Source organism: Pogona vitticeps, chromosome 2 (genome assembly GCF_051106095.1).
Source record: "Pogona vitticeps strain Pit_001003342236 chromosome 2, PviZW2.1, whole genome shotgun sequence".
Lineage (NCBI taxonomy): Eukaryota > Metazoa > Chordata > Lepidosauria > Squamata > Agamidae > Pogona > Pogona vitticeps.
In genome coordinates this window covers 11600671-11613852 of record NC_135784.1, presented here as the reverse complement: position 1 = coordinate 11613852, position 13182 = coordinate 11600671, and the positions used below count along the sequence as shown (strand labels likewise).

General features: G+C 45.4%; 2 protein-coding genes across 5 annotated transcripts in view; both read left to right on the top strand.

Annotated features, from left to right (window-relative positions):
• The window catches only part of LOC110070647 (uncharacterized), a 262437-nt gene that overhangs the window by 80628 nt on the left and 168627 nt on the right, over positions 1-13182 (top strand). Inside the window, exon 1 of one of the 4 annotated variants that reach the window (XM_078387394.1) lies at positions 13046-13165. The exons of the other annotated variants lie outside the window; for them this stretch is intronic. The gene's annotated coding sequence lies outside the window, so the exon portion shown is untranslated. Of the gene's footprint in view, positions 1-13045; positions 13166-13182 lie in introns of those variants that run through there. 4 annotated transcript variants of the gene reach the window in all.
• LOC140703803 (uncharacterized) overlaps positions 1-13182 on the top strand; it is a 276588-nt gene that overhangs the window by 196490 nt on the left and 66916 nt on the right. The window lies entirely within an intron of this gene.

Below are 13182 nucleotides of genomic sequence, written 5' to 3'. Positions count from 1 at the left end.
GTCCATCTTTCCTTCTCTCTCCAAGCTGTGAGGATGCAGAAGCAGCTCCAAATGAAAGTCAAAGAAGTTCCTCTACATACTCTGCCCAACACTCTCCAACATATGGTATTTGTAAGGTGCTTGTTTTGACAACAAGGGGGGCACCCAAAGGAAAGCCCTAGACCTCCATGAGATGTGGGAAAGGCTTCATTGATGGGTGGAGGAAAACTGGGAAGGACCCAGTGAGATCTCAGAGGTAGGTGAACTGTTAAAGAGCAAATAGCTTGGGATCTTTCCATGGGTCTACTCCAGCTGATGCCAATGGTTCTTGGGACATGTTCCCTTGTCTCATAGTCAATCATGACACTGCACAGAGATAACAGTGTGCAAGTATACAAATGAAGTTTTGTGGGGGGAAGTGTAAGAAACACTCACCCCTTGTTATTTAAAAGCAGTAACCTGACAACCATGAATACAAGCAGCTCTCCTTTATTTAAAAGCATTTTGCAAAAGCGGGTGTCCTACCTGGATAGGCACAGCCATCAATCTAGTTATCATAGATATTTATCCCGTTCCGAGCCACATGGTCACTTGTTTGTTTCCCCATTGGTCAGATACTCCAAGGTGTGAAGCCTATCTGGTGTGCCTAAACCGATCACAGGAAGACCCGCCTTTGTTTACATCTCCCACCTCTCACCTTATTATTATTATTATTATTATTATTATTATTATTATTATTATTATTATTATTATTATTATTATTATTATTATTATTATTATTATTATTATTATTATTATTAAACTTGGGTTAGGGTATGGGATACAGAAGGTAAAGGGGGTGCAAGGGGAAAAAATTCAAACTCGCCACTCCTGGCAGGAGGACAAGCCTTGCTGCAAGGTTGAAGAGTGGTGAGTGGATCGCATGCTGTAGCACCATTTGTTGAATCACAGCAGATCGGTGAGTGGACCCTTATCAATGCCATCTGTGCGGGGATATTCATACACGAATACTCCCATCTCTAATTACAATGCACAATGTCAGAAGTACAAGAAAAAAAGACATTCCCATTAAAATTTTTAGCTGCCTGTGCACTGACTTACAATATTTTAATACATTTTTCTTAAGAAAGATATTAACTTCAGATACGTATTTCAGGATAGTTATTTAATCTTTAATATTACATCAGTAGGTGTATTTAATGACATGAGTGAGTAGAAAGATTTAGAAGAGGAAGCCGCATTAGTCCGTTCTGGCATATCAGGCAAAAGAAAAAGAAAAATTAAGAAAGAAAATATGTTGTAGCACCTTAAAGACTAAGTGCTAAATATTAATGTATTCGCGAAGGCGAATTTTAATGTGAGCTTTTGTGGACAAGTCCACTTCCTCAGAGTAGGAAGATGTCTTCACAGAACATTCCCTTAAATTAATATTAATCCACATAAAAAGCTGTCTGTCATAAAAGCCAGATTTCCTAAGAAACTGCTTTTACACGGGACAGAGAGGGTCCAGAATGAACAGCTCCTTTATCAGGCAAAACTGGGTCCATTAATTTTACCCTAGGGCAGCTGAGCACTCTTTCTCCCAAGTCTGACCCGATTTAAGAAAGAACAAAAGCACTGACAGGAGTTCTAGGGAATTTAATCTTCCTAGCACTCTTTAATATGTTGGACCCAAAGGGTAGTAAACGTGGCCTTATTAATACATCAACTTAAAGAAGCCAATTAACTATTGTAGCTTATGGTCTATCCAAGAAGCCAACTTCCAGACATTTAGCATTTTTATATTTTATTACAAAAATAGAATTTAGAAAGAAATTTGTTTAAGCAAGCAAAACAAGACATATTTTCATAATCAATTATTTCCAACCCCAGCCATCACCAAAAGACAGAATTCCTCTACAAAAAAATAAAATAACAAACATCTAACTATTATAATTAGAGGAAGGCTGACCTTCTCTCCAATTCCAGTAAAACTACATTTTCAAACAAAACTGTAGATTCTATTAGGTAGCAGTCAGTCTTACTGTCCTTTCCAAAAGTAAAGTTTCTGTGCCTTGTCTTCTGACGTCCATCTTCTACCTCTCTCCGTGCTGAAAAGCGTCCTCTCCTCTCATGCTGGAATTCTTTTCTTCTCTCGTGCTGGAATTCTCTTCTCTTCTTCTTCCCATGAGTCTTAAATAAAGAGTTATGTCCTTGCTCCTTCTGGGCAAAGATAGTTGTTTGCTTCCAGTTTTTGAAATATCTATCTTTAGGTACAATTGTTTTATATACAGTGGTGCCTCGCATAACGAGCGCACCGTATGACAAAGAATTTGCATAGCGATCCCAAAAAATGGATTGCTAATTCGAAGGCATACTGAAAGCCCCAATGGGCAAAACTCGCATTGCGAAGACCAGGAAGCGTTTCGCTTACCGATCTTCGCATTGAGACGCCCGAAAATCAGCTGTTCGGTGACTCCAAAATGGCCACCGCGCGACCCAAAATGGCCGTGCACAGCATTTTCGTGCCCTGCCCTCACTTACCGAGGGTGCGAAAATGGCTGCCGATGGAGGAAACATCGCATAATGGTGAGTACAGAAGCCATTGGAACGCATTAAACTATGTTTAATGGGTTCCAATGGCATTTTCTATCACGTTTAGCGATGTTTTCTTATAGCAATGGTTAATCCGGAACGGATTAACCTCGCTATGTGGGACACCACTGTATATTTATTGCCCTATATTTATGCTGTTAGCCGCCTAGAGTGGTCTTAACCGACCAGATAGGTGGGATATTAAATAAATAAATAAATTAATTAATTAATAAATAAATAAATAAATAAATAAATAAATAAATAAATAAATAAATAAAATGAATGTAAATGCATTTCTTTTTTATTTCTTCTCCCCCCTTTTTAATGTGAAAATCAGTCATGGGATTCAGCCAGTTTGCACCGGTTCTACAGAACCGGTACCTAATGTACGATCAGTTCTGCAGAACCGTTTGCTGGCCTGCTGAATCCCACCACTGGACAGATCTGAAATTATTTGTTATGTCTTTGTTTCCTAGTCATGGGGTGGGAGGGGGGAAAACAGACAAGCAAGGACGGGAGTGGGAACAACCTGGAGATAAAGAGCCTGAGAGTCAGAGGATCCCTCTGGGTCCTTCGCTCGGGTTGCTTTGACGGGCTCGGATATGGTCCCTGTGATCCGGATGGGGCAGAAGTAGAGGAGGAGGTGGCGGGGAAGGAGGCGAGGATGGGGAGGGCAGCTGAAGCCATGGCGGCAGCAGCAGCAACACCCCTTGCAGCAGCAATAGCCGGCGCCGAGCCAGGCCTGGTACGTGGCTTTGGGCCAGGCCATACGGGAGGATCAAGCGCCAGAGCCCTGACTGCAGCAAACTCCGGCAGCCGCTGAAGCGGAACCGCATTACAGAAGGGATCTACCTGTGGAGAGCCACCGCTCTCCCTCTCCTCCCTGCCTCTCTTTGCCTTGTCTCGCCTCTTGGCTTGGCAGAGAAGAGCAGGCGCTCTCCTTCCTCAAACCCCTCACCCCTCCCGCCTCCTCCTCCTTGCCTCTGGCCCATGTCCCTCACAGAGGGAGGTGTCAGGGAGGCTGAGGGGGAGAAAGCAGGGACCGGCCTCCACCCCTTTCACCCTTGCCTTCCCATCAGAAAAGCCCGGCTCCCGGTCCCTTCCTTCCTTGCATCACCTTCTGCCCTGAGGTGCCTTCCCGCCCTTTGCCTTCCCTCAGGCTTCCCCTCACATGGTGCCGGGGCTGGGGAGCCCTGGGCCCATGGTCCATCCCCCCTCCCCAGGAAGGCCAGGCAGGTGGGTGGGCTTCCCTCCCTTTCTCCCCCTCCACACACACACACAGTGGCTTGGGCTCCCAAGACGCCTCAGAAAGGCTTCTGAGGCAGCCCTTTGGAGTCTTCAGAGCCTTTCTCTGCTTGCTCGTCTTCTCTGCTCTCCCTCCTCCCCGCCTCCTTGGCCTGGTGGCCCTTCCTCACTTTCAATCCCCCCTCCACACACACACACATGCACAGCTCAGCCTGTGCCCCCCCACGGCTCATGCCAGGACCTTTTCTGGCCAGATTTCCCCTCTTCCTCTTTATGGCAGCTCTGCATGCAATGGTGTGGTCCACGGCCAGGTTTCCCTGCCTGTCCCCTCCTGGCGCCGCTCAAGCTAGTGGGTCCATACCTCTTCCCAGACTGTAACAGACCTCAACTTGCACCTGCAGTTAGGTCTCCTCCACCCGTTGCAAGCAGGGGAAGTTTTCACTCTAGACTCCTGCCTAATATATACATACAGGTCTTGTTTTCTTTTCTTTTTTCCCCCTCAGGATTTCATGCATGGGCAAAATAAATGTGCAGTTGCCTCTCCTGTGTTTTGTGTCACTAGGGTTCTTTCACTTTGCCCCCTCCCAACCTTCCCCCTCCCCCATACAGATAGAGTGCAAAGCATTTCTTTAAAATCCCTCCCCCAATCCGTACACTCAGGGCCCACTCTTTTCCATTTTTCAGAAGGCTGCCTAAATGGGGCTGCCTTTTCCCTGTGAAATTTAACAACTAAAAAGGCCAAACAGAAACAGTGGTATGACAAAGGAGCATGAGAACGTCAATTCAACCCAGGGGATGAGGTTCTTAGGCTGAGACCCATTAAGGGGAACAAATTACAACTTAAATGGGATGGACCATATAGAGTGATTCAGAAAATGAGTGACCTTAATTATATTATTGAGGACGATGGAAGTTTATGCAGGAGGGTTGTTCATGTCAATGCCCTTAAGCCCTATTATAGAGAAATGAACCAGGTGCTGTTTGCCATGAAAGCTGCTGATAAAGAGGAACATGAGTTACCCTTCTGGGAAGGGAGGGGTCAGCAGGAGTTTAATCCACAAGATGTGCAGATCAGCCCTAGTCTATCCAGTGAACAGCAGAGTAGTTTTAGGACTCTGGTTACAAAATATCAAGAAGTGTTCTCAAGCAAGCCTGGTGTTGCCAAGGGAGTGCTACACAGGATTGACACAGGGAATGCTTCCCCTCAATCTGTAACACCATATAGAGTAACAGGTCCTTATGTAGAGAAAGTGCACAAAGAACTGGATGAAATGCTGAAAGACCAAATTATTGTACCCTCTTCTAGTGCTTGGTCAGCCCCGGTAGTCTTAGTGGACAAGCCGGACGGTTCCATCAGGTTCTGCGTGGACTACAGAAAGTTAAATGCAGTAACCAAACCTGATGCGTATCCTATGCCCAGGCTTGATGACCTAATTAAAACCATTGGGGGTTGCAGATTCATATCTTGTCTGGACCTAACGAAAGGGTTCTGGCAAGTAAGAATTGACCCAAAGGACCAAGAGAAAACAGCATTTTGTAGTCCATTTGGTCTGTTTGAATTCCGGGTTCTTAGTTTTGGCCTGCGAAATTCACCAGCTACATTTCAAAGGCTCATGGACAAAACTTTGCAAGGGCTCAGTGCATTTACTGTGGCTTATATCGATGACATTGGGGTATTTAGCAACACATGGCTAGATCACCTGTATCATTTAGAGATAGTTTTACAAAGGCTAAAAGACGCTGGGTTAACTGTCAAAGCCAGTAAGTGTCAGCTACGTAGCACTGAAATGAAATACTTGGGTCATAGAGTTGGAGGAGGTCTTATCAAACCCCTAGAGGCCAAGATAGATGCAATCCTTAAATGGCCCAGACCCAATACCAAAAAGAAAGTGAGATCCTTTTTAGGTCTGGTAGGGTACTATAGAAAGTTTATACCCTGCTTTAGTGAAATTGCTGCACCATTGACGGAGCTAACGAAGAAAAGGAGCAGTGACAGTGTTTCCTGGTCCCAGGACTGCGAGGTGGCGTTTGGTCGGCTGAAAGAAGCTTTAACCAACCATCCTGTGCTGCATGCTCCTGACTTCAGCAGAGAGTTTATCATCTATACCGACGCATCCAATGCCGGTGTTGGAGCAGTGCTGTGTCAACAAGATGACGACGGAGACCAACATCCTGTGTCGTACCTAAGCAAGAAGCTGAATCCAAGTGAGAAGAACATGTCTACCATTGAGAAGGAGTGTTGGGCCATCGTTTTTGCAATTAAGAAATTGAAGGCCTACATCTGGGGTCGTCATTTTACCTTGTGCACTGATCACTCACCTCTAATGTGGCTAAGGACAATGAAAGCCCAGAACAGTAAGCTGATGAGGTGGGCGCTTCTCTTACAGGACTATGACTTTGAGGTTAAGGTGGTCAGAGGGACTCTGAACTGTGTGGCTGACGCCTTATCCAGAAGACCAGAAGACAACGGATGAACTTATATGGACATTTAAAGTATATGTGAATGTAAATGGTTATATTATGTGTTGAAATGTCGAGTGTGTTTTCAATGCATTAGTATATGTATATTTTCCCTAGGAAGCTGGGCTGAGGGCGAAGGCCAGGTCTGTTTGCATGGATGCCTTGCTGAGTTTTTTTTCCCCTGGGCTTTCTTTTTGAATCCTGAGCACATGGCCTGGGGGTGTGGCCTAGGGGTGGGACTTACTGATTTAAAAGAGCGTGTCCCAGGACCGCGCGCCGTTAATTCTCAAATTTTATATCTGGCCTTAATATGGTAAATAGGAAAGCCAATGAGATTTGCATAAGCCGGGTAGTCAGGAAAGTTTTAAGGATCAGATCATACTTTTGCATTAGTAAAGAGCAGGCTGGGTAGGTGGGGCTCGTCAGCCATGGAAGGCAGCCCATCTAGGAGAAGGAAAACTCCAATTTCAAACCTCCACTGCCTTGTGGCTATATCCACTCATGGAAAAGGCTTCAGGAGTTAACCTTGAGGCAAAATCCGGAGCTGGAGTCCCGAAGGCAGCATGTGTCTGCGACACTCCTCAATTCAGAGCATGTTACCATAGTCCCTCGAGACTGAAGGATGCCTATGTAAGTGCTAGATTTAATAACTATTGGTTGTTCTGGGTTTTTTGGGCTCTTTGGCCGTGTTCTGAAGGGTGTTCTTTCTGACGTTTCACCAGTCTCTGTGGCCGGCATCTTCAGAGGACAGCAACCTGTGCTCTGGTGTAGTTGGCTTGGGAGTGCAGTATTTATGGCTCTGAGATAGGCTTTTGTCTTTTTCCTGTAGATGGGTGATTAGTGTGTATTGTTGTGGGTGTATTGTTATGCTAAGGGGAAGAGATTATCTGTTCCTGTAGTTGATGGGTGTCATTAGCTGTTTTTGTGTGTGTAGTGATCCCCTGACCTTGTGGGTGGGTAGAGTTCGTTGACCTTTTGCACGTACTGCAGTATGTTTGATAGCTGGGAGCAAAGTTTTGTTGAGCTTCATACTTTCCTTTTTTTGTTGAAACTGTGCTTGTGCTTGTGGATTTCAATGGCTTCCCTGTGCAACCTGACGTAATGATTGCTGGTGTTGTCCAGTATTTCAGTATTTTGAAATAAAATTTCATGTCCAGTTTGTTTCAGGGCATGTTCAGCTACTGCAGAATTTTCTGGTTGTTTTAGTCTGCAGTGTCTCTCATGTTCTTTGATTCTGGTGTGGATGCTTCATTTTGTGGTTCTAATATATACCTGGCCACAACTGCAAGGTATCTGGTATACTCCTGCGGTGGTGAGGGGGTCCCTTCTGTCCTTTGTTGACTGTAACATTTGTTGTATTTTTGTGGTGGGCTTGAATACTGTTTGTAGGTTCTGTTTTTTCAAAACTTTCCCCATGCGGTCCGTGACCCCTTCGATGTATGGCAGAAATACTTTATTTGTGGGTGGCTGTTTTTCCTCTTCTTGGAAAACATGGAGGGTAAAGAAATCAAAAACTACAGACCGATTTCATTACTGAAGGTGGATTATAAAATAAACGCAACTATGTTGGCAAGGAGACTGAAAAGAATTTTAATACAGTTAGTACATCAAGACCAGTTGGGGTTTCTTCCAAAAAGGCAGATGAAAAATAACATAAGGATAATCTTAAATTCTCTGCAATACTATGAAGCTCATCCGGAGAAACAGATGGCTATGATATTCTTGGATGCAGAGAAAGCTTTTGACAATCTGAATTTTATCCTGTATCAACTGGAAGTGCTACAAGTTGGAGAAAGATTTTTGAAACTAATCAAAGCAATTTATACTCAGCAAAAGGCAAAAGTGAGAATTAATGGAGAGCTGATTGAAGAAGTACAAATACAGAAAGGTACTAGATGGGGTGCCCGCTCTCGCCATTACTGTTTATGTTGACTCTAGAAATATTAACCCAACAAATTAGAGATAAAAAGAAATTAAAAGGACTGAAAGTAAGAGATCATACTTATAAGCTCCAAGCCTTTGCAGATGATTTAGTCATTACAGTGGACCCTCATTGTACAAACAACTCGACATGTGTCCTTTTCGAGATACGGACTTCTCCAGCCGCAAAATTTCCAATCAACTTGTGGCCACAGAATCAACCTGCTGACCGGAAGGGGGAGGCAGGGAAAGTGCCAAATTCAAGTTTAGAGCTGTCCCCACCTCCACCTTCCAGTCCGTAGCCCACCGATTGTGCCTTCGAATGTCTTCCATGGCTTCTCCGCTGCCATGGAAGGCATCTCGGAGGTCACCCCACCGCCGATTGCACCTCCGAAACACGATCGGTGGCGGAAGGAGATATCTGAGAGGCCTCCCATGGCAGCAGAGAAGCCCTGGAAGGCCTCCAGACGTCCCGCTCGCTGCCGATCATGGCTCTGGAGCTTCTCCGGAGGCACGATCGCTGGCAAGCGGGACCTCTGCAGGCCATCCAGGGCTTCTCTGCCACCATGGGAGGCCTCTCAGAGATTCCCCACCCCCACAGGCTTTCCCTCGGTGGACTGGGCCTACTGGGGGAGGGCTTCCCCTGGTAAGCCCGGTCTACTACCTGGGAAAGCCTGGGGAGTAGACCAGGCCTACTGGGGGAAGCCCTCCCCTTGTAGGCCCAGTCTACCCTGGAAAAGCCTGCATTGGTGGGTGACCTCCGAGAGGCCTCTGGCAGCAGGGCGGAAGCCCTCAGAGGCCCTGGGCAGCAGCTATGGCGGCAGTGGGGGACCTCTGGAAGGCTTCAGAAAGGTAAGGTCTATTTATTTTCATTTTTTGTTTGTGTGTGTGTGTGGTTTAATGGGCCGGTTACGGATTAAATGGTTTTCAATGCATTCCTATTCGACGTAGGAGAAGGAAAACTCCGATTTCAAACCTGCACTGCCTTGTGGCTATATCCACCACTGGAAAAAGCTTCAGGAGTTAACCTCGAGGCAAAATCCAGGGCTGGAGTCCTGAAGGCAGTTCATGTCGTTCTGCCAACTCCTGCGACGTTGCTGGAACCAGTCGTATTGGCTCTTGCCTTTCCATTGGACCATTTCAGCAATGTGGAGAGGGGGGATCTGCTGCTTGGGTAACAGCCTATCCTCCATATTACCTTACCCGGGCTTCATGCTCTGGAGAGGACACTCCTCGATTCAGAGCATGTTACCATAGTCTCTCGAGACTGAAGGATGCCTATGAATGAGAATATTAACCAAACAAATTAGAGATAAAAATAAAAGGACTGAAAGTAAGAGGTCATACTTATAAGTTCCAATCCTTTGCAGATGATTTAGTCATTATACTGGAAGATCCAATAGACTCAATAGAAGATTTGATGGAGATGCTGAAAAATTTGGGCGAAACGTCAGGAATGAAAATAAACCAAAAGAAAACAAAAATACATTAAAAACTAAGAGAGTACAAGAACAACAGAAGCTAATAGAAAAGAGTAAATTTCAAGAAGAAAAGAGAATTAGATATTTAGGGATTTAAATCACAAAGAAAATGAGCACATTATTTAAAGATAATTACATGAAGTTGATTAAAGAGATACAGAGCAACTTGGAGAGATGGGACAAATTACAGTTATCGTTGATGGGAAGAACTGCAACTATCAAAATGAATGTTCTGCCAAAAAAATTTTATTTCAGACAAATCCCCTAATATTAAAACAGTCCTTCTTTCAACAACTTAACAATAGAATTATGAGATTTGGTTGGCAAGGTAATAAAAAAATATCAAGAATTAAAATTAAAGCAATGCAAGATACCAAAGAGAGAGCAGGTTTTGGTCTTCCAGATTGGGTTTTGTATTATAGATCCTGTGTATTAGACTGGATAAAGGAATGGACAACTTCAGAAAATGATAGATTACTCAATTTGGAAGGACATGATTTGCAGTTCGGTTGGCATCCTTTTCTATGGTATAAAAAAGATAAAGAGCAAAAACATTTTAACTCACATATGAAAAGAAGAGCTTTATTAGGAACTTGGAAAAAGATTATTCAATAAATTTATCAAAAAACACCAGTATGGGTATCACCTATAGAGGCCTTTACACAACCTAATCTTATGATGGAAGCGAAGCTTCTATCAAAATTTACTGAAAAAGGACTGTGAGTTAAGATCTAAAGAAGAGTTAGAGACAAATATATATAGGTGGTCCAGAGCACAGCTGAAATCCAGATACAGAAAAGACAAAAGAGAGGGTTTTTATTCAGAACAAATGACATTTGATAAATTTCTATTAGGTTCAAGATAAAATAATTAAGGAAATGTATAATTATTTGTTAGAAATTAAAATGCAAGACAAGATGGTTAAAGAATGTATGATTAAGTGGGCACAAAATATAGGTCATAATATTGTGAGGCTCCATTAACTACAGAACTGTTTCTATTGAGCATGATACCAGATAATATAAACCAGAGGTCGTCAACCCCCAATACACGGCCCATTGCCGGTCCGTGGCTTGATTCTGACCGGGCTGCGAAGACAGACCTCCCGCCACCGCGCCCCCACACGTACTCCCCACCCCACAGCTGCTTTGCGCACGCGCGTGCTGGCGCTGGCGTGAGTCCTCCCTCAACCCTTCCTGCAAGCCCCCATGGGCGCAAAGTGGCTGTGGGGAGGGGAGTGCATGCGTGGGTGGTGGGGAGAGGTCTATCTTTGGGGCCCAGCGGTGACGACGGGGTGGGGGAGAGCCGGGAGGCAGGAGAAGAGCTGGGTCCTCTCGCTGCTCTCCTCCTGGCAGCAGTGGCGGTGATGCAGGCGTGGGATTGGCAAGAGCCAGGAGGCAGAAGAGCCGGGTCCTCTGGCTGCTCTCTTCCTGGTAGCAGCTGTGGCGACGGGGGTGGGGGGGTTGGCAAGAGCCAAGAGGCAGGACAAGAGCCAGGTGCTCTGGCTGCTGGACTCCCAGCAGGGTTCAAGAAAGCCAGGGTAGGTGCTCCTCACCACCTTCAGCAGGTCATGGCTCCTCTGGTGCCTCCAGCAACTGAAACGGCGCCAGCGGCTGCTTGCCGGGGCGGCCACATCAGTCCTCGGTGCCCTGCGCCATTTGAATTTCCCGTGGAGGGCAGCAGTGAAGCAGTGGGGGAGTGGAGTTTGCCGTCCCAAGAGTCCCAGAAAAGGTTCACAAAACGCCAGCAGCAGTGTGCATGGGTAGACTGCCAGAGTTAAGGGGGAGAAAGAAGGGGAGAAAGGAGGGTCAGGACACCAGGTTTTTCCTGCTGGAGGAAGAAGGAGAAAGGTGGGATGTGAGGTGGCGGGGTCTCAGTGCCCTTGGGTGGTACCCAGTAACGCTGCCGGAGCTGAGGTAAAAGCAAGCCCCAGTGGTGAGCAGCTGCTCCCCCCTTGCCCGGCACCCTCCATGTGGGCGCTCTGAGGGTAAAAGGGAGGAAAGCGGCGGGCAACTTGTGTGGCTGCAGATTTCCAAGCAGAGGGAGGAAAGAGCTGCCATGTACCGAAACAAGAGAAGCTTACTGAGAAGTTACGGGAAGTGGCAGAAATGGATATTCTATCAGAAGTGATGAAAGACTATCCTATACAAAAGGCAACTGAAGGATGGGACTTATTTAACAAATGGTTGGAGTAACCAGATAGTGCTTGAATAACATAGATCAAAACGTGAACTAAAATCTGGAAGGCAGAAAATAGTTGAAAAGCAGAGTTTGAATTTTGATATTGCAATATGAATACTGTAGATTGGATATCAGTATATTTTTGTTTCTCCTTTCCTCCTTTTTTTCCCTTGCACCCCCTTTACCCTCTGTATCCCATACCCTAACCCAAGTTATTAAACAACAACAACAACAACAACAGAAGAAGAAGAAGAAGAAGAAGAAGAAGAAGAAGAAGAAGAAGAAGAAGAAGAAGAAGAAGAAGAAGAAGAAGAAGAAGAAGAAGAAGAAGAAGGGAGCCTATGACAGGACAGGAGGGGCAGAACCAGGAGAATGAAAGGAGACAGAAAGACAGTTATTGACAGTTTAAGGCAGTTAGGGTGTCAGTTCTAGAAGGTGTTGTAAATCATCAAAGAAAACATATAGCCTTATAAATGATCTGGGCTTATAATGGGATAGCTTGTAAGTTATTTTATCTTTGAATTTGAGAAGTTATGTGAAAGAAAATTGGAAAATGTTTTATGATTGAGCTCAGGAATAAACATGAGTAGAAAATATAAAACAGGTTAAAGATTTTAGTACTGCAACACAGTTATGGAGTCCAGATTATATATCAGATATTGTACTATGGTAAACACTTCCCTGCATGTATGTATTGTCTTTTGGGTAATTTAAAAAAAATTATTAACAAAAATCGAGATATGAGGTAAAGGCCAAACAGAGCAGATGGAATTAATGAAGGAAAAGTGAAGAGTCCTGCTGTGCAGGCAGATGATGGAAGAAGCTGATGTAATGTCATTTCTCCTGGGCTGTTGTGAGTCTCCGTTTGGAAGGAGAGACACACAATCCGAGTCTGTCTCAGAGCCTGAACTCCCTGCTCGTTTGTCTCCTTTTCTCTCCTCAAATATTTGTGAACAGACTCTGGTGACGGGAACTCTTGTGTCTCGTCTGACTCTTTCCTTCCAGCAGAAGTGGAAGAACTTGGGCAGCCCGGAGGAAGCTCCCCACTCCCGCCATTTTCCTCCTCTTTGGAGCCCTTCAACGACCGCCCCGCCTTGTTCTTGTCTTTCCCTCTCCCCCCCCCCCGTTCGTGCAGGAGGGGGAAGGGGAAGAACCTAGAGCTATAAAAACGAGGGAAGAGCCCCTCCCCTGGACGCCCTTTGAACGGGAGCCGGAAGAGGCGGGGATCCTGCAGCGCCTGCCTCTTCCTCTTCGGCCCAAGAAAGGCGCCTGGAGGAGAGAAGCGGGGCTTTTGGGGCGCCACCCGGATCGGGATCTGGACGGAGGTGGGCGCTGGATTGGG